The sequence below is a fragment of the Pezoporus flaviventris genome, unplaced genomic scaffold (assembly GCF_033815535.1).
Source record: "Pezoporus flaviventris isolate CSIRO_AGI_PZ_B2104156 unplaced genomic scaffold, CSIRO_AGI_Pfla_v1 ptg000007l, whole genome shotgun sequence".
In the NCBI taxonomy this organism is placed as follows: Eukaryota; Metazoa; Chordata; class Aves; order Psittaciformes; family Psittacidae; genus Pezoporus; species Pezoporus flaviventris.
The window spans coordinates 35,089,624-35,114,027 of NW_026892555.1; the positions used below are offsets into that span (position 1 = coordinate 35,089,624).

The 24,404-nt window shown below is 42.2% G+C and overlaps 2 long non-coding RNA genes across 2 annotated transcripts; both read left to right on the top strand.

The window, feature by feature from the left end:
- Positions 1-746: 746 nt before the first annotated feature.
- On the top strand, positions 747-12,603 carry LOC133266788 (uncharacterized). The gene is made up of 4 exons (XR_009742512.1): positions 747-828; positions 4,863-5,002; positions 9,651-9,702; positions 12,330-12,603. It is a non-coding gene; the product is annotated as an uncharacterized LOC133266788 (long non-coding RNA).
- A 2,162-nt stretch (positions 12,604-14,765) lies between these two features.
- On the top strand, positions 14,766-17,250 carry LOC133266789 (uncharacterized). The gene is made up of 2 exons (XR_009742513.1): positions 14,766-15,947; positions 16,943-17,250. It is a non-coding gene; the product is annotated as an uncharacterized LOC133266789 (long non-coding RNA).
- Positions 17,251-24,404: the final 7,154 nt, after the last annotated feature.

Below are 24,404 nucleotides of genomic sequence, written 5' to 3' on the forward strand. Positions count from 1 at the left end.
GTCCTTTTCCATGTAAATTATACTAGTTTAAGGTTACATACATATAGAAATAAAATATGCTTGTAAATCTGTCTTTCTACCTACGTTCAGCTAAGAATGATTGTTTTGCAAGCTAACCACGCGTGTTTCCCTTTGTTTAGATTTTAATGTTTCAACGGGCAGATAAAATTGAGCATGAATTTAAGAACCTTCTGAACTGGAGCTTTGATCCCTTCCTTTTAGAAACCTATCATTTTTTATGCGCAGATTTGCTGAGATGTGATCCATTAGGACACAGGCTATGATTCTGAATTGATTTCATTACGATATAGAAAATTCAACAGATTGTTGCAAACTTAGTCTTTGCAAAACGCCCAGATGTACATGTCCATGAAATCACTTGAAATACTTTTTGTTCTGCCATCTTTCAGGGTGGAGCATGACAGCAATTTTCAAGGAAAAGTTGCTTTCAGACTATGCTTCTGTCTGAAGATGAATGGGATGATAGAACTTCAGAGTCCAGAAGACACACTTTAGCTGTATATTTTTAGCAAACTTTCACTGTAGCAGCGCTAAAAGCATGCCATTACATGACTGTTAGGTAGAGAAGTGCAAAATTTAGCCAGGTTTTCCGTGAGTTGTGGGCAGTGAGCGGGGCTTGGCAAGGTAATGAGAGCTAATGTTAGATGAGAGCTGTTGAGACAAACCAACATATGTTGGCTGCTATCTGGCTTCATCTCTCAGCTTCATTAGCTAAGCTATGTGGGAAAATGCCAGTTGTTTGCAGCCTGATTCAGGAAGGTATTCAAGCACATGAAGAGTCCTGCTGATTTCAGGGTTTGAAGTGAGGTGTGTATTTAACTGCAAGTTTTGGATGAAAAATCCCCCAGTGGTGTATTTCACTGAGCAAAACATCAAAGCCCCTCATTCTTACTGTGGTATCAAAATGAAGGAGCCTATGTGCTGATAGAGCATGGATGGTTGGACGTATATTTTGTTTCAGCATACATATTTTATCGGAAGCACCTCGCAAAGAAACTGTTTTTATTTTCAGTGTAAACCCTAAAGCGGAAAAGTGGAAGTGTGCAAATACCTTCTGTGATACTTAATAACGGTTGCATGCAACTTTTAGAGTTTCTTAATGAACTTTTTCTCTGCTAACAGAGTCCTTGTGTAACTGCTGGCCATGAGCACCATGTTATAAGAACTGACAAATGAAATGCCAAATAATACGTTAATTACCTCTTGTTGAAATGTGTCATTGTGACCTTTTTCTGTGTGGCACAAACCATTTATTTTTTGCAGTGTCTAAGATAAGTTATTTAAATGCATTATGAAATCTATGCAGGGCCTATTCCTGAAAGCTTTTGTGAACCAAATATTCTCATTGCTGCAGTACAGGTCTACAGCCTAATCCTTGACAGGTGTGATTTGGCCTTGGGTTACATCAGCTCTGCCAGCTATCCAAGCCTAGTTTTGTGCACAGACTGTCAGTGGGACTAATTGAAGGGACACATCTTTACAGAATCAGGCTGAAGAGTTGCTCTGTGGTGTTTGTTTCTGAGGATACAGTTAGGACACAGTTAGTTAGGCGAATATTTGCAAGATACACTTAGGTGTCCTCAAAAGACACAATTAGGCCAAGCTGTTGAAAACAGTATGTGAGGGGAAAAAAAGTCTTGCAGATACTCAAACAATTATTAACGTCCTTGTAACTTGCATTATATCCACGTGGGCACTGTGATGAGCCCTCAGCAAGACAGCCTCTCCCACAGTTCCCTACAGTTCCCTGGGATCTTTAAAAGTATCCTCAAGAGAACATGTTGGTGTTTGTGGGCTGGAAGAATTGAGTCAGGGATTCAAAAATGACACACTTGCAGCATGGCAAATGGGTAGGACCTCCAGAAATTACAGTGATTATAGTTTTGCTTTTAAGCCATCCTTGTCTGTTGCTGGTTCTCCAGTCTTTTTATTCTTGTTGCTGTCCCCCTGGAAGCTTTCAAATATGCCTACATCTTTCTTAGGCACTGATACCCCAAATGAAAGTCAGTAACGTGCTTCCCAGGTCTTGCCAATGGCCTCCCTTTTAGTACCTCAAATTGTAGAATCATAGAATAGTTAGGGTTGGAAAGGACCTTAACATCATCTAGTTCCAAACCCCCACCCCCCCCCCCCCCCCCAAGACTAAGACTGGCTAATTTTTTTATTTCATCATCACACACTTGATTCATATTTGGCTTGTGAGGCAGTATAACAATGTTTTGTGCACAAGTACTGCCTAATGAGAGGTTCCCTCTTATAGACTGCGATACAGTACACAATATACCATAGTACAGTACACAGTCCGTACTAAATTGAGAACAGTAAGCTGAGCATCTCAATAACATATTAACTCTTTGCAGTTCTGACCTGTGTGAGATGACTAAGGCCTCACAACCAGCATTAAGTTTTCTGATTTCATACTTGCATGTAGTGTCAGAAAAATATTGAACATGTAGAGAAAGTAGAGAGCAAAATATCAAACAGAGCAGGTGAAGCCATCGGAATCCTTCACTGAGAAGTGAAACTGGCAGGGAATTGGAAGAAATGACTGCAAAGCCTCAGAATTTTCTAGAGTGCTGCCTAGAAATGGCAGGGTGAGCGGTCCCTTAGTCTTCCAGAAACAGCAAGTCCCATGGTACTGGTGGTACTGATCAGTAACACTTTCTTGTGGAAACATGAAGTAGACCACAAACTTCTTAACAAAGACATCTAGAAATGTCAAGAATGCTTCAATTGACAACAGAATGTCACTTGGAAAAAAGCACATCTTGACACCAAAGCAGATGGCAGATGAGACAATTGAGCATTATGCCACATAGCTGCACAATAAATAAGTGAAGCTGTATGAATTTGAACAGCTACCAGCCTAGTTAGTGACTTAATAAGTTGTTTTCTAACATATCATAAGGTGAAAACAGGATACAGGAAACTCATCTACTAAGAATAGTTGGGGTTGGCAGGACCTAATGAAACACTGTCCTCTGCTGCTTATAAATTCAGAAGTGATACTCAATCTACCTTTCAAGAAGAAAGCCTAAACTGTTAGAGTTTTAAAAAGGGTGCATGAACAAAATCCTATCTATTCTAACTCTACAAAATGTGCAGCCATTTATATATGGAATATTGCTGCTCATCCCCTCTAATTAATATCTTCCTTACTCTGTTTTCCTATTCATTATTTCTGGTGGATTTAAAAGGATTTACTTGTTATGCACTTCGGGAATGAAATGGGAACTGGGATCTTGAAACAGGAGTGAAAATTTATGTGTGATGGCCTGATTCTCATGTAGTTAGACATCCCTTTGCACTTCTCTGTGTAACAGAATTGTGAAGCAAATGTGAATGTAATCTATATAGCCAATGAGATGCAAAATAGATTTTGTATCAAAAAGCATCAAGGCTGAAAATGGCTTTGCTCCTTAGGACGTGAGCATAAATGAATTAATTTCTTCTCACATATGCACTGTTATAATGAGCCAGAATTCAACTGGAGGCAGTTAGAATTAGAAATTAGTGTATTTACATACTCAGAAACTTAGTGTGAAAAGAAAATGAGATCCACCTAGTTCCTCATTCATTTCCAGGTTTCTTCCTATTAGTTACCTTTATTTTAGAAAATACTTTGTAAAGCATGATTAGTCTTTATAGAATACTAAAATCTCTCTGATTTTATTAAAAACTACCTTGAGTTTCATTTGCACAATAATTCATTTATTGTGAAGAATTATTGAGAAGTGTTTGACAGTGAAGATCTCTAAATACTTAAAATTCAAGTGCTGCAGAGGGTCTCATCCCATTAGAAAGCAATCAACCATCTTGAGACAGGTTAATAAAAGCATCTTAAACTCATCATCAAAAGGCACTCTTGACCTCCATTGTCAGGCACAGGACTCCTAATGATTCATTGATCACATTTTCTCTGTTCCAGAAAAATATCATGAGCCTAAAGGTTTCAAGATATCTAACATAAGAGATTTTTTTTCCTGCTTCACAACTACATTTGACAGATGACCTTTAGTCTTTCTTTCACATTAGTGAGATATTTAACAAAGATAATGCAGATACATTTTTCACAATTATCTGATGCACATGCTCACAGAATCCTCTATTTGGTACCACACAGTAAACAGATAAAGAGTCTTGCTTCTGTAAATGCCTTCATTATATATAAGTGCCCTGCTTTCTGCTTTCCTCTTCCAGTACCATCACAAGGTTTAAAAGCCTCTGAATGATTCTGTGATTCTATGAATGCATAGTTAACCTGATGCTGTTTCAGAGGGAGATTGGTGCAGGTGTAGGTACACAGGAGGTTTTCAGGAGGGATGTGTAGTCTGTTTACATCCCTTCCATCCAGTGTGCCAACAACTGCACTTGCGTTTTCAAAGTACCAAGAGGTCCCATGTACTCAGTGTTTGGGTTTATTCCTCTGCTGTTCTGCAGTTCAAGGGGCAGACTGTGGCTCTCCTTTCCATCCTGAGCTCACCTGAATTTTCCTGGCATGCGTACAGATAACAGGGGATCCGGGACATTGAGGACATTCGCAGCCAAATGTTCACCCAGGGTCCTGGGTAGATTTGCACAGTCTGTGCAGAAATGCTTGCTGTCTGTGCCAGAGCTAGCAGCTGAAGGTGACTCAAGTGTGCCTGGAAGAACTGCAATCACACCTCTGGATCATGGAAATATTCCAATTTTCAGTGCTTCTTCAGCCCTGGCAAGTGCCTCCTGCCTAATTCAGGTCAGAGGTGTGGAGGGCACAAAAGTGTTGGAAGAGCTGTGTCACCCCAGAGCTCCCCACTGGTATGTCAGAGGTCCTCACTGCACATCCCCACTCTGGTTTGCAGGTAAAACCTGAAGTTATTCCACTGAAGTTAACAAGTTTGAGAAATGTGGCCTTTTCTGTCTGAAGAATGTTTTCTGCTGGATAGAAGGGGGCAAGGGAAGTTGTCCTGTTGGGGTGAGCCGGCACCCCTGAGCTCTGCAGGTGAGAACTGGGAGGGAAGCGAGAAGTAGGCAGGGAGCATCACAGAACAGCTGGCAGAACACAGTGAGCTCAAGGTCATTTGGCTGTTGGCCCAAATCCGTCCAAAAATACTGAAAGCCAGCAATTAGTCAGGCTGGCAGCCCAGAAAAGAGGAAAGTAGCTGAGCCATGCCATTGTTCAGCAAGGGTCTGCATATTCTGCTAGCACCCTCTGGAAGGCCACCATGGACATAAACTGGGATCATCACCGTTCATGGCCTAACTCATCAGCGTGAATTGAAATCAGCATCATTTTACTTGAATACCTGCCTGAAAACATATTCAAAAGTAAATTCTTGGATGGATCATGAATTCCTAGTAACTTTTCAACTTCTCTTGGGAAGAAGAGGTGGATGACTAAAAATAGCAATGCTTTGATGCAAGATGCCTGTTAAAAGCAGGAAGTACAAGCTCTGGACAGAAGCTTTTCGTGACACTGAGGCTCATACAAGGTTCAATCAATTCTGAGACAGCTGAAACTTTCTTCCCCCCTCTATTAATAAACACAAATGTGTGGAAAATTACCCTAATCTTCTTCCAAAAAGGATGTGCCTCCAGAATCACTTCCAGAACCAGGGACCTCAGAATTCTGCTGCCATATTTAGAGGCGATAAAAACAGTCCTTGAATTTCTGACCGAAATCCAAATATAGTCTATTTCTTTCTGCCAACTGAAAATGTACCTTTTTATTTCATTCAGTTTTGTTTAAATTGAACTTTATTCCAAACTTTTCATTCTATAAATGTCTCTTTCACTATAATTATTTAAATAAAGTGGGAAAGTGCCCAATTTAGTGAACTGAATTAGTATGCTGCTTAATGTGCCTGCTATTGTCATTCTACTAGGGCTTGTGCTCTGTTTCTATTAAGGCTTCTCCCTGATTTCAGCAAGATTTACACAGGAGCTGAACCCAGCCTGTGGAGGGCAGATTACCACAGGCAGTTGTATTTGGCAAATTTGAAGTAGACATAGTAGCTGTTTCTACATTATTTATCAAAGTCTTCACAGTGGGGGGAATACACTGATTGCTACTTGTCCAAGACATTGGCTTTATGGCTAGAAACTGGCTGTGCATGTCAGTGATACCCTGGGACATCTTAGTCTACCTGTCTTGTGTATTGTGTGCCAGGTCCTGGTTTCCCAAGCATTCAGCTGATCTCCAGCTTGGCAGTATGTCAGCTTTTGTCTGATGGGCACCTCTCTTTGAGAAGTGGGAAACACAGAGCTCAGAGTATGTCAAGAAGCAGATGAGACCATGCAGGAGTCTGGGGGACATTACTGTGGTTTTAACCTCAACTAAGCAGGTGTCTACACTATAGATGTCCATACAGAGCTGGTTGTTTAGGCTCCTTTTAGAGTCAGTGGAGAGAAACAAGAAACACTAGATATTCTGGATATCTCCTTTGAGACAAGGCAAAGCTTCCCCTAGAAGTGCCTTTTTCTCTCAAGTAAACTTAGTGGCAATTTGAGTAACTCAAGTATAGCCCTTATGTAGGTGTCACAGGTAGGTGAGAGGATCCTCTCTTTCTTGTGTGGGACCTTGACAGGTAGAGACCATTCCAGGTATTACATATATATTCCTTATCCAGAATCTTTTTTCCTTCTTGTTTCCTTCTTTTTATCTCCTCTGAAGAGTTATTTTTTTTCCTCCTCCACTCTTTTTTCCTGTTTCTTTTCTTCTGTTGCTTACATTTTTAGTCATAGTCTGTTTTTCTTCTGCACTTGGGTGCTTTGAGATGATGATGAAGCTATAAATGGGTGTGGTAATCAAAATTCTTAAGGAATTCCTTGAAAATCTTTACTAATTTCTTGAGGGCTAAAGGTGGAAAGCAGGCCAGTCAACTGGCCAGACTCATTTGACTGGCCTTGCTAAACGCTCTCTTCTCGCCCCAACTATGTCTCACCTACTTTCAATTCTTTGACCTGAGATACCAGATGCAGCTGGTCATCCAACCTGTAATGTCAAGAAGTGGTTGTGCACGGCAGTGAGACTGGTGTTATCCAGTGGATCCTGTGCTCAGAGATCCTACTCCAGGCAATCCTCTGTGCTACTTGGTAGCCTCTCATGGCAGCTGCATGTATTTCATCCAGCGCCAGGAGACTCATGCGCTGGGACATTCACGGTGCAGTGATAATACAGATAACTTCTTTAGGGGCTGTGTGTTACCAAAAGAGGGTTGTGGTGCCATTTTCTTCCCCTGCCTCCGTGGCTGTGGAACCCTGCCACTCCCATGTGCCACTGGCACTTGCCTGACCTCAGGTGACCGGCAGAAAATCGCACTAGAAATGAACAAGTTTTCTTGTGAGGGAAAGAAGAGAGGTGGCAATTTCTATTCTTTGTTCTCTTTGAAACTACAGGCTTTCAGGTACAGCAGCCTATGCTCTGGGTACAGTATAAAAGCAGTAGATAACGTCTTTAAAATGTCTGTGAAGAGGTAGTCAACAGTGATCCAGTCCAGCTCCCTCAGAAATTTCCTGTTGGCTTCAGTGACTCAGGATTTAAAGCTGTTTACTTGCTGCTCTGTTTCTATAGTGCTGTCAATATTCTCTTGCTTATTCTGCATGGTCAAAGACAAAGATACTGTAAATATTTCAGTATAACATTAAAACCAGGGTGCTCCTTGCACTAGAAAGCACTTATACAGCTATGCTTTATGTATATCTATTACACCAGGCTGCACCCTGCTCCCCACGCATGCTACCAAAATTCAGGAGTGATTCCCAAAACACCTGTAGGTCAGCTCTGTGGATCCATCCATCACAGGAATGGGGAGGGAGTAAAAGTCTCCAATATCTTTTGCTCTGTACTCCTGCAGACTTTGAGGGAGAAACTCAGTATGGCCTCCCTGAGGGCTTTGGATGTCCCGACCTGCATGAAGGGGAAGCCAGATTGTGTCACTGTCCTTGTAGCTGTAGCCAGGTCCTGTTAGGCGAGAAGGGGTGACTAGTTTAAGGTATTTGGCCAAAGCCCCTTCACTTGTCCCCAGTAGACCTGATCCTGCCTGATGGCTGAGGCACAGCGTTCCCAGCTCACTGTTGCAGTTGCTTCTCATTAGAGAATTCACCGGATTACTTGTTGGAAATGAGCTAGGAGTGTAATCCCAGTGAATTTGTTCAGAAATGCAAATCAATATTCACAGCAGGTTTGTTGTTTCTTTGGGGGGGGTAGTGACATTTGTTCAACTGTATTCCTTACACTTGAGCTATAAAAAGAAGCAAATTAAGGCTCAATGTGAAGCTACATAACATAAAATCGAAAAGTGACAGCAGAAATGTTTCGGTATCCACCCACCACTGTCACAAAGGAATGAAGAATAGTGTCTTGCTTGTTCCAGAAAGACTATCATAGTGATACAGCCTAACAAGCCATAAAGTCCAGTCCTCCTTAAAGCCCTTTACAGTTTTGCAAGTGCTTGTGCTTATGTGCAGCTGTGAGCCAGTCTGCTGGTGATTCATGTGATACTGGAGCTGGGCATGCAGGGGCATCCTCCACCTGGACAGTCTGTCCTGCACTCAGTTCCCTTTCTGGAGTATTTGGGATTTTTCATTGCTTGTTATTATAAAATCAGTTTCCATATGATCAATATTTTTTGTCAATCAGTTATTTTTCCTAGCTCTAACCATGTGATACCTCTCAGAAAAGAGAGATATCTCATTTCATGAAACTGAAATGCCAATCCATGTCATTTTTATAAGTAAGTCTTGTTTCATTAGCATAGGGATATGACCTATCCCAAAGTCTTTGGAAGTAAGTCGATTATTCACGCACACAAAGCCATTTGTCTTCATTTCCTATACCAAAACCAGAGGACAACGTTACTGTCTACCAATTACCGCCTTGTATTGCTCTCTGCCTCTCAGGTGGGTTTCAAGTCAATATTTTAATGTTCTAGTTTAGAAATGGTCCCAGCAGTAGTTACAGACGCTATGTGACACATTCTAGTCCACCTTTGCTATTCCTTAAGGGTCAACCTAGTGGACACTGAAGGCAGCTGGAAGTCACTGCAGTTTGCTTTACATCAGGTTAAGTCCTTGGCTGCACCTGAATTGCTGCAGCTATAGCTTGCTTGTGTTCCTCCCAATACAGAAAGACCTTTAGAAGCTGTATGGAAAAACATAAAAGAAGCAAAGATTGTCTTCTGTAGGAGCAGATGTTTTTGTAGGGATGAACCAAATGGTGAGAATTTGCACCCAAGCAGATATTGCTTGTCTGGAAATGCCTGTCAGAGATTTGGTCTAGTCAGGAGCAACCTGAAATGTGTAGTGCTGCTTTGCTTGCGCAGCTGACTGTTCAAACACATCTCAGGCTGCTGATAAAGTTCTGCAGTTTCTTGCCGCATTGACCAAAAAAGTAGAGCTGAGTTGGAGTTCTTCTAAATTAATAACTTTCTAAAACAAAAGTTAATGAAGTTCATAACAATTGAATTCCTCCTTTTTTGAGTATAGCTGCTTTCATATTTGGGATATCCTGTCTTGAGAGCCTCTTCTGTCAGAAAACAAAAGATCTATATACACATATAATTTTTTTCATAATATTAAAACAAATTAGCCATTTTTTATTATTATAATAATTTTGCATTAGATGATTTTTTCTTTTTTTTTTTTCACAGTCATGAGAAAAATCATCCTGGGATGGAATTCTAGAAAAACAATCCAAAGCTGGTAAGTCAAATGCTCTGTTACTGCACCAGACAGAGGGGAAGTAGTAGAAGGAGAAGCCTCTGATGGTGCCATTCATTAAAAGAAAAGTAACTCAAAACCTCACAACATAGCAAATTAACTGTTAGGTACATCTGACTTGATGATTGTATCTGTACTGTGGTCTGGGCCAAAAGAAACCACCACACTGTGTTTGTCCTCCTGTGATTACTTCTGAAGCACTTCAGTACTGTCACATCCCCCTGGCTTTGCTGTTTTCATTACTCCTGACAGAACGTTTGGGTAAATGCAAGAAGAGAGAGGGATAGTATAGCAGTTTGACAGCTCTAATTATGAATATTTAAGAGCTGCTTAAATGCGCTCTCTTTTATCACCTAATTTCCTATCAATGACAGCACTGGAAGCACTTGTCTCATTTTTCAAATCAAAGCTTCCTCAAGCAAAATGCTTGGAGACTGAACAGCTTATGCATTCTATTAATCACAGAGGGTGGGAAAAGATCCATCAAGTGCTTCAGATACTTTGAGAGTGCTCCATCCTTGTAGAGCTTTCACTTCCCATTTCTCACAGATGAGTGCATTTGCCTCCTGTGAATGATCTTTGTGATTCTTCCAGAATGGTTTCAGATCTATCTTGCTTCAACAGTACGTCAAATGATGCCTGAATATTTATAAAAAGAGTAAATTCTAATTGGGGTTAGTCATAGATAAGAGGACAGAGTAGTCATATGTTGTTTTGTTAAAGGAGGATAGCTCTCATTCTGCCTTGAGTGGGTCAAGTTTCATTGAAGAAGTGTTACAGTTTATGTGGAAAAGAGTAACTGCTCCAACTTTGAAATTAACTTTCTTGTTTTGAGCCAGAAACAATATTGTTGCCTGATGTTTATTCTGTGATTACTGTTACTTTCTGTACTTAGATTGACATAAGGTCATGACAGCAAAATGATCCCAATTAGTTTTATTGGAGTTTTGTTCTTTATGCATATACCGAAGGGAAGTGTCTTCTTCTTGCTAGATAACATTAACCAGACTCTTCCCAGCAATTCAATATAAATTATGCAGGATGAGATTAATTGCTGCAGCTGGAGAAGGGGAATATCTTCAAAGATATGCACACCACACCTGGTAATAGCTAGGCTTGGCCCTACACCTCCTGGGGGACTTCTGATGGCTGAACAGCATGATAACTTCCCCAACTTTATGAAGGAGTCTGTGACTTCAGGACTTGTTCCCTCCTGTTTTGTGCTACAACTTGTGAATTTACATTCCATATGTTACTGAAAGATGACATGAAATGAAACCAGTCAATACTTCACTGAGCAACATCTTGTGGTATTTCCAGTATTACTAGAGGGGAATATCATTCCTCCTGGTGTCATCAAAATTAGGTAGTTTGATGGTATAGCAAGGAGATCTCCAGACTGGAGATGTGTGGGATTCAGCAGAGTGATGTGTTTCTTTGTTAGAAAAGAACGGAGGAGAAAAAGGTTTAGATAGGGAAGCAGAGTGAAAAAAGTAGCTGAAAAGAAATGGTTTGAAAAATGAAGATCGGGTTCAAAACCCCTTCATGTACATAGACATGGCTGGATAAAAATGTCCGCGAGCTCAGAAATACCTAGTCCCACAACTCCCACTGAAATGAGTAAGATCTGCATCCAGTTACCTAAGAGTGAACCTCTTACCAAAGACACCCACAGCTGAAAATTTTGGAGTTTTGTTTTCAGAAAGTGTTGTTTTACATCCTATATTTAGTCTGCATCTTCATGGGTCTAAACTTAGAAATATTTTGGTCCAGCTGCTGAGCTAGAGGGAGCTACCGAAAAATAAAGCTACAAACCTTTTAAATAGAGTTCTGCTATTGTTTCAAACACTTACACCATTGATTATATTTCTAGTTTTCCAGAAAAATCACATTTTGCCCTCTGACAGATTGTTTTAATTTGCTTCTGATGCACAGTCAGTTTTCATAACACAACAATTTGTTTCTCACCATTTCTCACTGTTTAAGGGAGAATCTGTGTACCATTTTATACTCACATTGCTGTGTGCATTGTTGTTAATACATTCCTTCAGACTGTCTTTAAAAACACCTTGAAACAGAGCTACAGCTTTAATTATGTAAGGCTTTTGTTGGTTTTGTTGAGGGAAGGAAGGCCAGCTAACCAAGAAAAACAGGATGCCCTTTGTTGGAAGGACAAACTATGTCCTGAAAGAACTCCTGGGATTGTGGATTTCCCACTGGGTGACAGGTGAGACTAGAAAGAGGGCAGGTTGCAGCCAAATACTGAATTTGCCCTCAAAGAGAGGAGACAATCCTAACTGCACTTTATGGATTGACAGAAATTAATAGAGACCCTGTGCATTTGGCTGTGAGGGAGAGTATGCTTTCATTTTTCAGTCAAAATTATTAGATTTTGTTAATTGAAATGATTAGGACCCAAGGCATATTCACTGTGCTGTTCAACCCAGTGTAAATGAGCTCACCAAATCATGTGCTCTGCACAGAGTTTAAAGTGGGTCAGAAATAAATGGAATCATTGACCTTTTCCAGTAGATTTCCCTAGGGCAAAGCAGAATGTGCCATGTGCCCGAGTAATCTATTTACTTTTTACAAGGTTCTCTTTTCTGCAGAGGTTTTCAGCAGTCTCCAAACTTTGGTGCCTGAGTCCTTTGGTGCTCATGAGGCAGCCTTGAAGCACTTGGAATACCCTACTGACACAACGCAACTGGCGCTCCTCCAGACCCCGTGAGTGAAATAAACACAGGCTCACAGAACAGCTGAGGTTGGAAGGGATGTCTGCAAGTCATCTAGTCTGACCCCCAGCTCAAGAAGGTCCACCCTAGACCACATTGCCCAGGACCATATCCAGCTGGCTTTTTAATATCTTCAATGATGGAGACTCCACAACCTCCCTGGGCAACCTGTGCCAGTGCTTGGTCATCCTCACAGTGAAAAAGTGTTTCCTGATGTTCAGAGGGACCCCCCCCCGTTTCAGTTTACGCCCATTGCCTCTGGTCCTGGCACTGGCACCACTGAAAAGAGCCTGGCTCCATCCTCATTCTGTCCTCCACCTTTACATCAATCCATGCCAAAAGACTGAGTTGCTGTATTAATCACCTTAACAAACTTCCAGGCTTGATTAGTGGGGTTGTGTGGTGCAGGGAGCAGGAAGAACTATTTCAATAGGCTTTTGATGAGTTGATGTATAAAGAAGCAAATGAATTATGTAATTTTTATGAATTTTTCACTGGAATCCATAGTTACTTGTGGTATAAGAACAAGAACAAAGAACTTTGATACCACAACCCTCTGTGCCAATTAATGTTTGTGGTTTATATCAGGCAGCCATTTGATGAAATAAATAATAGCTGATGCAGAAACTGAAGTGCTGATTTCTTCTCTCTCAGATGAGTGCTCTACACATCTGATTAGATGCTCTCATGTATTCTTTCTGTCTACAGTTTCTTTTCTCTGCCTTCAGAGAGGGCTCTGGAGGAGTGGTATGTAAGGCTTAGAGTACGTCACTGAGCCCAGGTCTCCAACCTGTTGACTGTTGCTTTGACTAAATTATTGGATTAAAATGAGAAAATTGGTCCTTTTTGCTGCTTTTCTGTGGGCCCTTATGTATTAGAGCACACACAGCTTTACTCCTTCAAACATTCAAGTGCTGCAGATAAAACAGAGAGCTTCTACAAAGATCCTGAGAGGGTACAGACAGAAGCTGAGGAGCTAGGAGTTGGTGCTGCCTGGGCTGAGAATACACAGGTGCAGAGTTTTACATTGTAGGTGTACTTGCAGTGTAGCTGTCCTCAGCAAGTCCTTGAACTAGGAACTTGTACTAGGCTGTAGACTTTAATCAGTGTCCCTTGCACAGCCACATATCTAAACACAAAGGGTGGGGGGCATCTCATTAAACTTTAGCTGGTTATTAGATAGCTATCCTCTCTCATCAATCATCTAGGTTCGTCTATACAGAGAGAGGAGCGCACCTTTAAAGAGAGATTTCTCCAACTTACCTAAATGAGCTGAACTGCCTCTGGAGCTGCTTCTCTCTCAGCACTGCTAGGAAAGGGAGTCCAGACAGTTGGCTCAGGCAGGACCCCTGGAGTGGGATTTAGCTGCAGATTACAACTAGGTGTCTACAAGTAGGACTGTCCGTGGTGTGGAATGGTGTCTAAATTCCTGCATACAGTCACTGAAATTCCTAAAATAATCTAATGTACTTACTCAGGGCTGGCAGATAGGCCATAGGAGATATCAGCCCTTCTGAAGCAGCAGCTAGATGTCAGGAGGGGTACTCTAGGACATCCCAAAAGCACAAAATACCTATCTGACAGAGAAATCATTTATTCATTGCAGATAATGAAGCTTGCTTCCAGGGACCTGTGCAAGTCCCTCTGACTCAGTGGGGTGCAGCTCTTCCATCACTTGGGAGCTCTTTCGCTTGGTCTCTAACAGAGCTGCAGTGCATGGGTGCCCCTGCATCACAGTGCAGCTCCCTGAGCCTGACCTTGGCTTCTTGATTTGGCTTTCTGGCCTCAGGTCTGCCTTGCCACTACAGACTCATGGGGCTTTCAGCTAATATTGCTCAGCTCTGCTCACACTGATGCTCCAGGACTGTCCAGTGTCAGTGAGGACACAACTTTGCCTGCCCTGCTGCCACTCTCAGCTTTCATCTCCCCTTCCAAAGCAGAACCACTCCTGCTGCTCCCTGACACTCGAGGTAGTGATTTAGCCCACTAGAAAGTAAACAGCTTCTGTCTGCGCAGCTCTTTACATCCCCTGACTGTATTGACTAGAGCTCCACTGACAATGATGGGAGCTTAGACATGTATCCCATGGCAACATCTGTCATAGCTAAATTTAGATGCTTAAACTGAAGAAGAATTTCAGTTTTATGATATAGACAGTCAAGGCTCAGTTCAGTTTCCCTGGAATAGGCATTCAGACATGGCCCAGCCCATGGCAAGGCTGCAGGTGTACTGCAGGAGTGGTGGGAAATCTGTGCCTTACTGGAGCAGTGCTGGAGGCCAGGTGGCAGAGCCTAAGGGACCTTGTACGGCACTGCCTAAGGGACCTTGTGTGGCACCAGGCACTCATATTCAGGCACCTGGATTCTACTCTTAAGATCAGTTGAGGTGAATGTCCCACAAGGGGCCTGAAACTTTTGCCTTGAACCAGTATGTTTTTATATACAAACTGAACATAAAATGCCATTGTCCACCCTGCTGTGGCTCAAAGTCAGACTGGCTGTGTGGAGCCAGTCAGTGGGGCACCAGCCAGGAACCCACCACCCCAGTGGAGGATAGGCAACTCATGGACAGGTTGAGGCTGGGATGGAATATCAGTCCATGGGACGGGATCAGGATCAGGCGCAGTGAGGGGAAGAGAGGTCAGACACAGACCATGATGGCCAGGTTTGGTTTCAGACATGTCATCCTATGGACACAGGGATGGGGGATGCCCTCATCTGTGCCAGCACTGCACTGCCCTGAGCCTGATGGCTAGTTCCTGGAGTAGGGGATGCATACGGGGCCCTGCTACTGTCACTGTGGTTCCTTGTAGCTCTGCAGCTCCTTCTGCAAACACCAGTGTGTGCCCACTGTCCCCTTTGAAATATCTGAGAAGCAAATATCTGCCTCTAAAGTGCACCTGCTAGTCCTTTTGAATTCAGTAAAAAGCAGAGCAGATTCGTAGAATGTGCTTTCTCAAATGATGAACTTGCTTCAGGTACACTTGTTGTTATTGACATAAGTGACAGTAAGTTATAAGGACATGGAATTATTTTATACCTTCTGTGTTTGTAAAGCAGTGCTAAAAATCTTAATTCTGCTACATGACGTTTTGTGGTTTTATATGCAGAAGGAGTGTAAAACCCACCATCAGACTGAAGAACTTCTTGTTGCACGTTTCTGCATCATTACTGAGGTTTTGCAACAGTTTTCTGTATAAAAACATTCCTAAAATAACTGTATGGTTCCTGCATCTTATCCATAGCTGTATCAGGAGATGTGTAGGAGGTGTCAACAAAACCACTAGGTGAATTTGAATACCTGATTAGTATAGTGGGAGCTTTGTTAATTATTTGCAAGAATGTAACTATTCTAAAATGTGTTTAAGATAACAGCTTCCATGTTTAATTCTTGTTATGGTCTTCTGTTGTATACCAAATGATGGCACTGAGGAAATTACCAAGACACCCACCAAAGGCACTTGCTCTCCCATGAGTGGATCATTTTCTCATTCTTGTATGTAAAACAAAATGTTGCTTTTCCTTTTATATTGAAACATTCCTCTGCCTCAGGATCCTGCTGTCTTTCTTCTTCTTGGAAAAGAAAATAAAAGAATTCTTCAATATAATTAAACAAATAAGACAAATGAATCAAAATATTGGGGTATTTGGGCAGGAGATCATTTCAGTATTTTATGTAGGTGTATAAACCTTAAGCTGTATTTGTCTTTCAGTTTTCCTTCAAGATATAGGTTATAAAAGGTAACTTGACCTTTAGCTCTTCTTCAGACTAGGGCAGTTATGGTAGCAGCCAACTTTTTGTAAGAAAGACAAGTTCATTTTTGTGGTTTTAGGTCAGCAAAGAAAGTGATAAAAAATTTCATTAACTTTTCGTTTCCCAGTGAATGGATTTTTGAGTAAATGATTCAACTACACAAGGATTTTTCCTGTTTTTTTTAGTAGTTTTTTACAGAATTTTCTGTAATGAAGATATTGCAATATTTTTTGAACTTACTTGACTCTAACTGCACCAAAACTGGTCTTCAGAAGTGATCTATATTAGTGTTTTCTGCTGGGGAGTTGTGGGAGAGACCACTTTTGATTCTATTGTTCGTTTGTTTGTTTTTCATAACTGCTTGGTAAAGTGGGACTTTTCCATGTTGATATTTTCTCCAGGTTGGGTCTGAGGCTTCATTTAGGCTTGATTGGCTCCATATTTTCAATAAGGTCTTGCACCAGGTTACAAAAGAGGATTTGTGAGACAGCAGTAGGTGAAATGCATGAAGCGTTAGAGTCAAGGAAAAGAAGGGGAAGCTTCAGCTTTTGGGATGATGGCCATGTGAGGGAAGTAAGTAGGCTGAAGAGAAATGTAACTGTGCACGGAGCAGGTTTCATATTTAAATATGACATTTCTCTTGCTGTAATAAAAAATATTACATGGAGTTAAAGCTGTTTGATAAGAGTGAGCCTCCTGCATCACCTAATTAGTCTCTATAATCTCCTGCTCTTCAGATGCAGAGTCTGTCATGGCTTATGCTTGTAGCTGTTGCAAGACCGGATGAAAAATTGAAGAATGGAAGGAATGCGCAAAGAAACACTGCACTCTTCCCCTGGAGAGTATATATCATTGAAGCAGCTTTTGATTGTATTGTCCCATTGCTCATGTTGAGACCAATATCTAAAAATAGAAATCTCATTAATAAAGATAAATAAGTGGCATGTTTAACACAACTAAATTAAATGTATAAGTCTCAAGCAAAGATCCTCTTAACAGTGTTAATTCATTAAACTACAGGTGGTCTCACCATGAGGGCATTATATCATAGTGTCACTCATTAATAATCTTTTCCTGTCACTTCTGAATTAAATAATTTATAGAGATCCTGTGCATTTCCTCTGCCGATTAACCAACTTACTGCAGGAGGTACAAGTCATGAATATTATCAAGCCTGAAGTGGTTTCTGATTTACCTTAGTTGCATCCTGTTCTTCCTTTTCATGTGTCCTATTGCCTTGCCAGTAAACTACAGCTGGTAATAGGTTTAATAATACATACTTAGGTTTAGACCACACACACATTTTCATTTTAAAATATAAAAGTTTCAGGAATAAGATCTTTCTTCATGTAACTGCCAAATTCCACAAGTAGGATATCAGGCAGGTAATAAATCTAAGAAACTGCTATTTAAACCAGTAGATAAACGACAGCTTATTCCTGCTGAGTGGCTGTGCTTAGCTTACAGCTGCAGGCACAATCACAGCATGAGAGCAGGAAGTGAGGTGTTGATGGGACAATTTTTTATTTGAAAGTTCAAATGTGTTTGTAACAGCCCTAAAATCACACCCTGCTCAGGCTGGTGAACGTAAAGCAGTTTGGAGTTCTAGGGTGAAGTCAATGGCAAAACTTCTGTGGGTTTCACCCATGACCTATTCACTGAATTGTGGTTTGGATGCTGCCAGCCATTGTTCTGCTTCTCTCCTCCCAGCTCTTTGCTCCATTCCCACTTCCATGAGCAGTTGGCTCCCATTTATCTTGCCATAGCTTCCTCATACCACTTTGAGACTCACTGTCTGAAGGTCTAAATGAAATTCATAGCATGTACTGATAAAAAACAACCCATTTTTATATTCAGATAGGTTCCTTATACCTTCATTTTCACTGGCCTGAGATTTGGCCTCTGCATTTCAGATGGGAAATTGCTACTTCTTTAGAATCATAGAATCACAGAATAGTTAGGGTTGGAAAGGACCTTAAGATCATCTAGTTCCAACCCCCCTGCCATGGGCAGAGACACCTCACACTAAACCATGTCACCCAAGGCTCTGTCCAACCTGGCCTTGAACACTGCCAGGGATGAAGCATCCACAGCTTCCTTGGGCAACCCATTCCAGTGCCTCACCACCCTTACAGTAAAGAACTTCTTCCTTATATCCAGTCTAAACTTCCCTTGTTTAAGTTTTAACCCATTACCCCTTCTCCTGTCACTACAGTCCCTAGTGAAGAGTTCCTCTCCAGCATCCTTGTAGACCCCCTTCAGCTACTGGAAGGCTGCTATGAGGACTTTAGACTACAGAAAGTCTGTTTTCATTGTCAAATCCTGTGGCCTGATGGCAGCAGACCTTTGGATTGAAATGGTATGCACTCAGGACCCAGTATCCACCCCATAAACCTTTCAGGGCATTTCACTTTGGACAACCTTTCATGGGCAGGGCCCTCCTTTACATTAGAACCATATGTCCCCTTAATAATTTCACTTTGCAGAAGTGCAACCCATGCACTGCAGGACCACTCCACAAAATTAAGCAAAGCATGGCAAGTGGTGGACAGACAGGGAATTTGCTGCTCATCCAAACACTAATAGATGGACTTGTGGTGATTCAGGGGTGGAAGATGTCTCCAACAATGACAATGTGTTGGTTCCTGACAGTCCCAAAAACCAACTACAGAAAAAACTGTATTCAGCCTCTACAGCCTGAGCTGGAGGTATCTGGTTCCACAACATCTTTAGAGAATTCAGGTACCAAATACCAACAAATCCATCTGGGACCATGTAAATAAAGATCCTTCAGACTTTGTAAATGCATCAGAGAACTCTCTGACATGAGGACAAAATTTCTGCTCCAAGCCAGGGTTCTTGAGTTTCTCAATGTGTGATTTCTTTCAACTTGAAATACTGTTTCAAAACGATAACTTTTCCCTAAGTGTGTTTTTCTCATAAACACCCAAAACATACCCACTGAATTCAGGAAAAAACTCAGTGTAAAGCAGGTACCTGTGAAAAATGTGAGTCAAAAATTTAAGTCTGCTGAAGAGGTAATCATTTAAAAGATCTTAAAAGAGATTTCTGGGAAACATCCTGTGGAAATCACCCCATTAGATGTCTCTGCTTGGAGTCTGAACTTCCTATTGATTCACAGTATAACCTGGCACTCTGTGATGAAAAAGTACAGTACTACCTACTCTTCTGTCTTAACTGTCACCTCCTTCATACGTATTTTAAAGCTTGTAATATTGGTATGTCCAAAAGTTCACACATGAAGACTTGGATATGGAAGATGATGCATGCAGTTTTCTGAAACTTGGTGAGAAATATCCTCCCATCAAAGAAACCAAAGAAGAAGTCAAATCAGACTGCATCAGACTCCCCAGTCACCCATGGCTCTTCTTTGCTGGTGTGCAAAGGATAAGAAATCATGGAGCTTGCAGTGTTATATTAAAAAAAACCAACCCAGAAATAACATAAAAATGGTGGTGTTTGTAGTTAGCTTTGAAATAATGAATGTTAATTAATATCAGCTATGACTGTAGAAATCCCACCACCTTGTTTTAAACTGTATGTTGCCTAATGAATCATGTAGTCTTGTGGTGTATGGAGACCCACAGAAGAAGCTGTGTCCTGACAGCTTGCCTGCTTTTCCAGTTCTCATTAGCTCATCTCATGAGAGTTTTAGTTTGCTGCCTGTCAGGGCCCCGAGCACATTGCTTGCTCCAGTGCTGGCTACCAGGTTCAGGGCAGCTCAGGGCTGGTGCAACTGAGGGTGGCCCCTTGCTCCACGGTCATGGGGTTGATGTGGCCAGAACTGATCCCAACCATCCTGGGCATGTCTGACTCAGTTTAGCCTCACTGGACCTGATCCTGACCATCACCCATTAGCAAACATCCCATCCCAGCCTCAGCCTATCCCCAGGGAGGTGCCTGATGCCCAGAGCTGGGGCTGCCCGGTGCCCCTGACTGTACTGTTCCTGTCTGGGGTGGGATTGGGTTGGTTGCCAGTGCCTGCCCTGCTGCCCCAGGGCATCACCATCATCAGGGAGCCCCCAGCCTCTGCCAGTGCCCTCGTACTCCCCAGCTGGCATCACTCATGTGAACTACATCATAGATACGCAGGAGTGGGACCACATACATGAGCCTCCTGGCCCACTTGCGTCGTTAGGAGGAGACTGAATACAAGTGACACACTATAATTAGGCATCCTGGGCACTCTGGGCCTCCCTTTTTTCCCTGCCAGACCTGCTCAGCTTGGCAGAGAGACCCTGAACAACCACTGTCAAACTCATGAGGCCACTTGTGACTGAAAGGAGACAGGGAAAGATCAGCCCTGTCACCTCTTTATCAACAGCGATGACACATTGGAGGAAACTGCCACCGTCTCCAGCAAGGTAGCAAGAGAACCATGAATTATTTATTAGTTCAATTAGTTGACATGGGCAAAGAGTGGTGAGGGCTGTAAAATAATTGCTTATTGATTTGCCTTTTCTTCCTCAAACTGCTTCACAATTTTGATATGAGACAACAAAAGCACAAGGGTTTGGGAGCCTGCTTGCTATCCTTTCTAGTTACAGTGGAGGTGGCATTACACATAATGAGGCTTCAGCTCTGGACATGTCCAAATATTGGTGGTGGCACAACAGATGGAATAACTTTATTTGCTACAGCACAGATGCTGCTACCCCATTATTTTCCACAGGCATGTTAAGCAACAATCAATAACTCTCTGTCTGCTTATGGCATTTGGAAATCTCTGGGGGCTACTTATGACACTCATTTGTTTTTCACACTTGCCATTAAATCGTATTCAAAATGCCCCAGACCTTCAAAGGTGGCTACTTCTTGGGTATCTTTTGTGCATATTAAAGGGGGACTAATTTTGGAGCATATTAATACTGTTAAAAAAAAAAATCCACCCAGCTTTAGGAAATGACAGACTCTGACACTCTTATGAAGAAGAAGGCAGCGCTACCGGCATGTTTTTAGGTCATCCACAGCTTCACTAAACTTCCACAGTTACTCCATTTTTGTTGCTACGTTGGTAATTAGCAATGTTGGTTACAGTTTGTAGCAATGCCTGTCTCATGAGGTCATCAGAGAGGGCACAGTCTGAGAGTGGTGCCTGCTACACGCTTGTGGTGGTGTAGCTGTCACAAACACTCTGTGGCTGAATTGTCACTGTAGGTCGCTGATCATGCCTATGGGAGCTCTTCACAGAACCCTTCAGTTAACTGTTCTGAAATTCACAGTAAATTGCACAACAAATACAGGCCAAATGAACAGCCATTTCAAGTAAATCAGAAGTTTAATAACATTACTAGAAACAAACAAATCACCTTCTAATCCTGGTGGAAACTCATATCCTAGGGTAATGGTGTGACTCAGAATTTGTATCATGGCTCAGGACTTCTTGCATTTTAAAGCACAACAGTTCTTGCACTTTTTTACTGTTGTCAAACTGCAAGTTAAAACATGACATATATATATATATATAAATATACTGTCATTAGTCGTCACAGTCTGTGGTCAGGAAAATGTCAGGTCCACTCAAAATCATTTTGATGAACAGAAGAATATGAAGACATTTCTATCATAGGACTGGCTCACAGTGGACAAATGCAGATGTGACGAGCACTGACATTTAAACCTTGAATGAAAGTTACAGGTGTGAAGAGAGGAACAAGGTTTCCTGTAGCTGGTGACTACCATGTATTTGACCACATATTTGCTGGTTACTCAAACTCCTATGTTCAGGTAACACAGGGCCATTGTTTTTTCTGTATTGGCCAGTGAAGTGGCCTGATCAGATTCACCAACTTGCTTGAGTAAGAGCCAGCAAGGTGGATTCTCCCTGCTGGTTTTACAGCACCAACAGTGTCATTTTTTGTGGTGCTGTTGTGGTGCACAGGACGAGTGACCTCCTTGTACCCAGCACTGGCACACTAATCACTAGCCACTGCCAACAACATGAAAATTAAGCTTAGGATCTTCTGTGGCTGATTGATCCTAGCTAGCAACAAAGTCTCCACCCAGCCACTCACTCTGCCAGGGAGAGTAGGATCAGGGAGAGTGGGATCAAGGAGAGAATCAGGATTGAAAGTGAGATAATGAATCGAGAGCAGCCCTGCGGAGACGGACTTGGGGGTGCACGTTGAAGAGAAGCTCAAGATGCGCTCGCAGTCCAGGAAGCCAACAATATCCTGAGCTGCATGAAAAGGAACGTGACCAGCAGGTTAAGGGAGGTGATCCTGCCCCTCTGTTCTGCTCTTGTGAGACCCCACCTGAAGTGGTGCATTCAGCTCTGGGGCCCTCAGCATAAGAAGGATGTGGAACTGTCACAGCGAGTCCAGAGGAGGTCATGAAGATGATCAGAGGGCTGCAGCACCTCTCCTATAAAGACAGGCTGGGAGAGTTGGGTTTGTTCAGTTTGGAGAAGAAAAGGCTCTGGGGAGACCTTAAAGCAGCCTTCCAGCACCTAAAGGGGGCTATAATACAGCTGGAGGAGGCATTTCTACAAGGGCATGTAGTTATAGGACAAGGGGGAAGGGCTTTAAACTGAAAGAGGGTAGATTTAGATATGAGGAAGAAATTCTTTACTCTGAGAGTGGTGAGACACTGGCACAGGTTGTCTAGAGAAGCTGTGGCTGCCCCGTCCCTGGCAGTGTTCAAGGCCAGGTTGAAAGGGGCATTGAACAACCTGGTGTAGTAGAAGGTGTCCTTGCCCATCAGGGGGGTTGGAACTGAATGGTCTTTAAGGTCCCTTCCAACCCAAACTGTTCTATGATTCTGTGATTCTATAAAAAGTGAGAAAAACTGCTGGGTAGAGGTAAATACAGTTCAGTAAGTGAAAGGAAGAAAGGAGTAAAAGAAAATGATAAAGGCATGGTTTAGTTTAGTGTGAGGTGTCCCTGCCCATGGCAGGGGGATTGGAACTAGATGATCTTAAGGTCCTTTCCAACCCTAACTATTCTATGATTCTATGATTCCCACAATGTTCAGCCAGTCTCTGAGCAATGGCTAATTTGGAAAGCAGTGGTTTGAAAACTGATCTTTCCAGGTTTTATTGCAGAGTGTGGTGTTCTGTGGTGCGGAATATTCATTCCTTTGAGTCATCTCCCAGCTTTGTCCCCTCCCAGCATGTTGCCCACCCCCAGCCTGCTCCCTGGGGGGCAGAGTGAGGAGCAGTGCTTGATGCTGTGCAAGCACTGTTGCTCAATAGCTGAAAGATCTGTTTTTATCACAAATCCAAACCATATGAGCTGCTATGAAGACAGCTAACTTCAACCCAGCCAGACCCAGTACCATTTCATACCAATGCTTGCTTGTGAAGCCCTTGGACTTGGAGATTCTGGTTCACCTTCAGCTTTCCTGCTCTCCTGTTGCAGGGCTGAATTGCAGCTTGACCAGAGGCTGTACCTAAGTTGAGTCAGGAGATGAGGTTTCTAGAAAACACATTTATTTCTGCTGCCTCATCCGATGACTCTGTAGTGGCTGTGGTGCTGCTGATGGTGAATGTCACTGTGAAACAACACCGGAGCATTCCCATTTGCTTTAGAAAAAAAAGAAGGCAGAGACAGGAAATTGCACATAAAACAATCAGGAAGAATATTGTGGTTGAAAGCTTCAAACACTGAAAGGTACAAAATAACATGATTACTTTGCCTGTACAATCTCCGTACAGGAGATCATCCTGCCCTCCTCTCTTGCTCTATCACTGTCTTCAGTTCCGCAGTCATACACCACCTTTTCCACAGGTGACTTCAATTCAAGCATTTTCTGAAGTGCTTGCCAGTGCTGCACTAATGTTCTCAGCAGTTTGTCTTTAACACCGTGTGGGTGACCTATAGATACTTGCAAGAAGTTTTTGCACTTCTTGTTTCTCTCTCTTTTCAATAAAACATATTTTCAGGAAGCAGGATTGAAGAGAATTGTGTTAAGCAGGGTCAGAATGAGAAATGCCAACATCACATTAAAAAGCATTTAACAGTCTGGGCATTCAACTCAGCCAATGGGTCTCCTAATTCTTTCTTGCAATTTCTTTGGGGAGTGAGCTTCTTCAGCAAGTAAATGTTAGCAGGAAATTAGGGGAAAGTTTCCAGCAGTGAAGGGTTCTTCTGTTCAAGTGTTATTTTGAAAATATTTTTGGTTAAGTGCTAACACGTTTTCAAGTGTTTTAGCAGGTATGATGGCATTTCATGTGGGAGG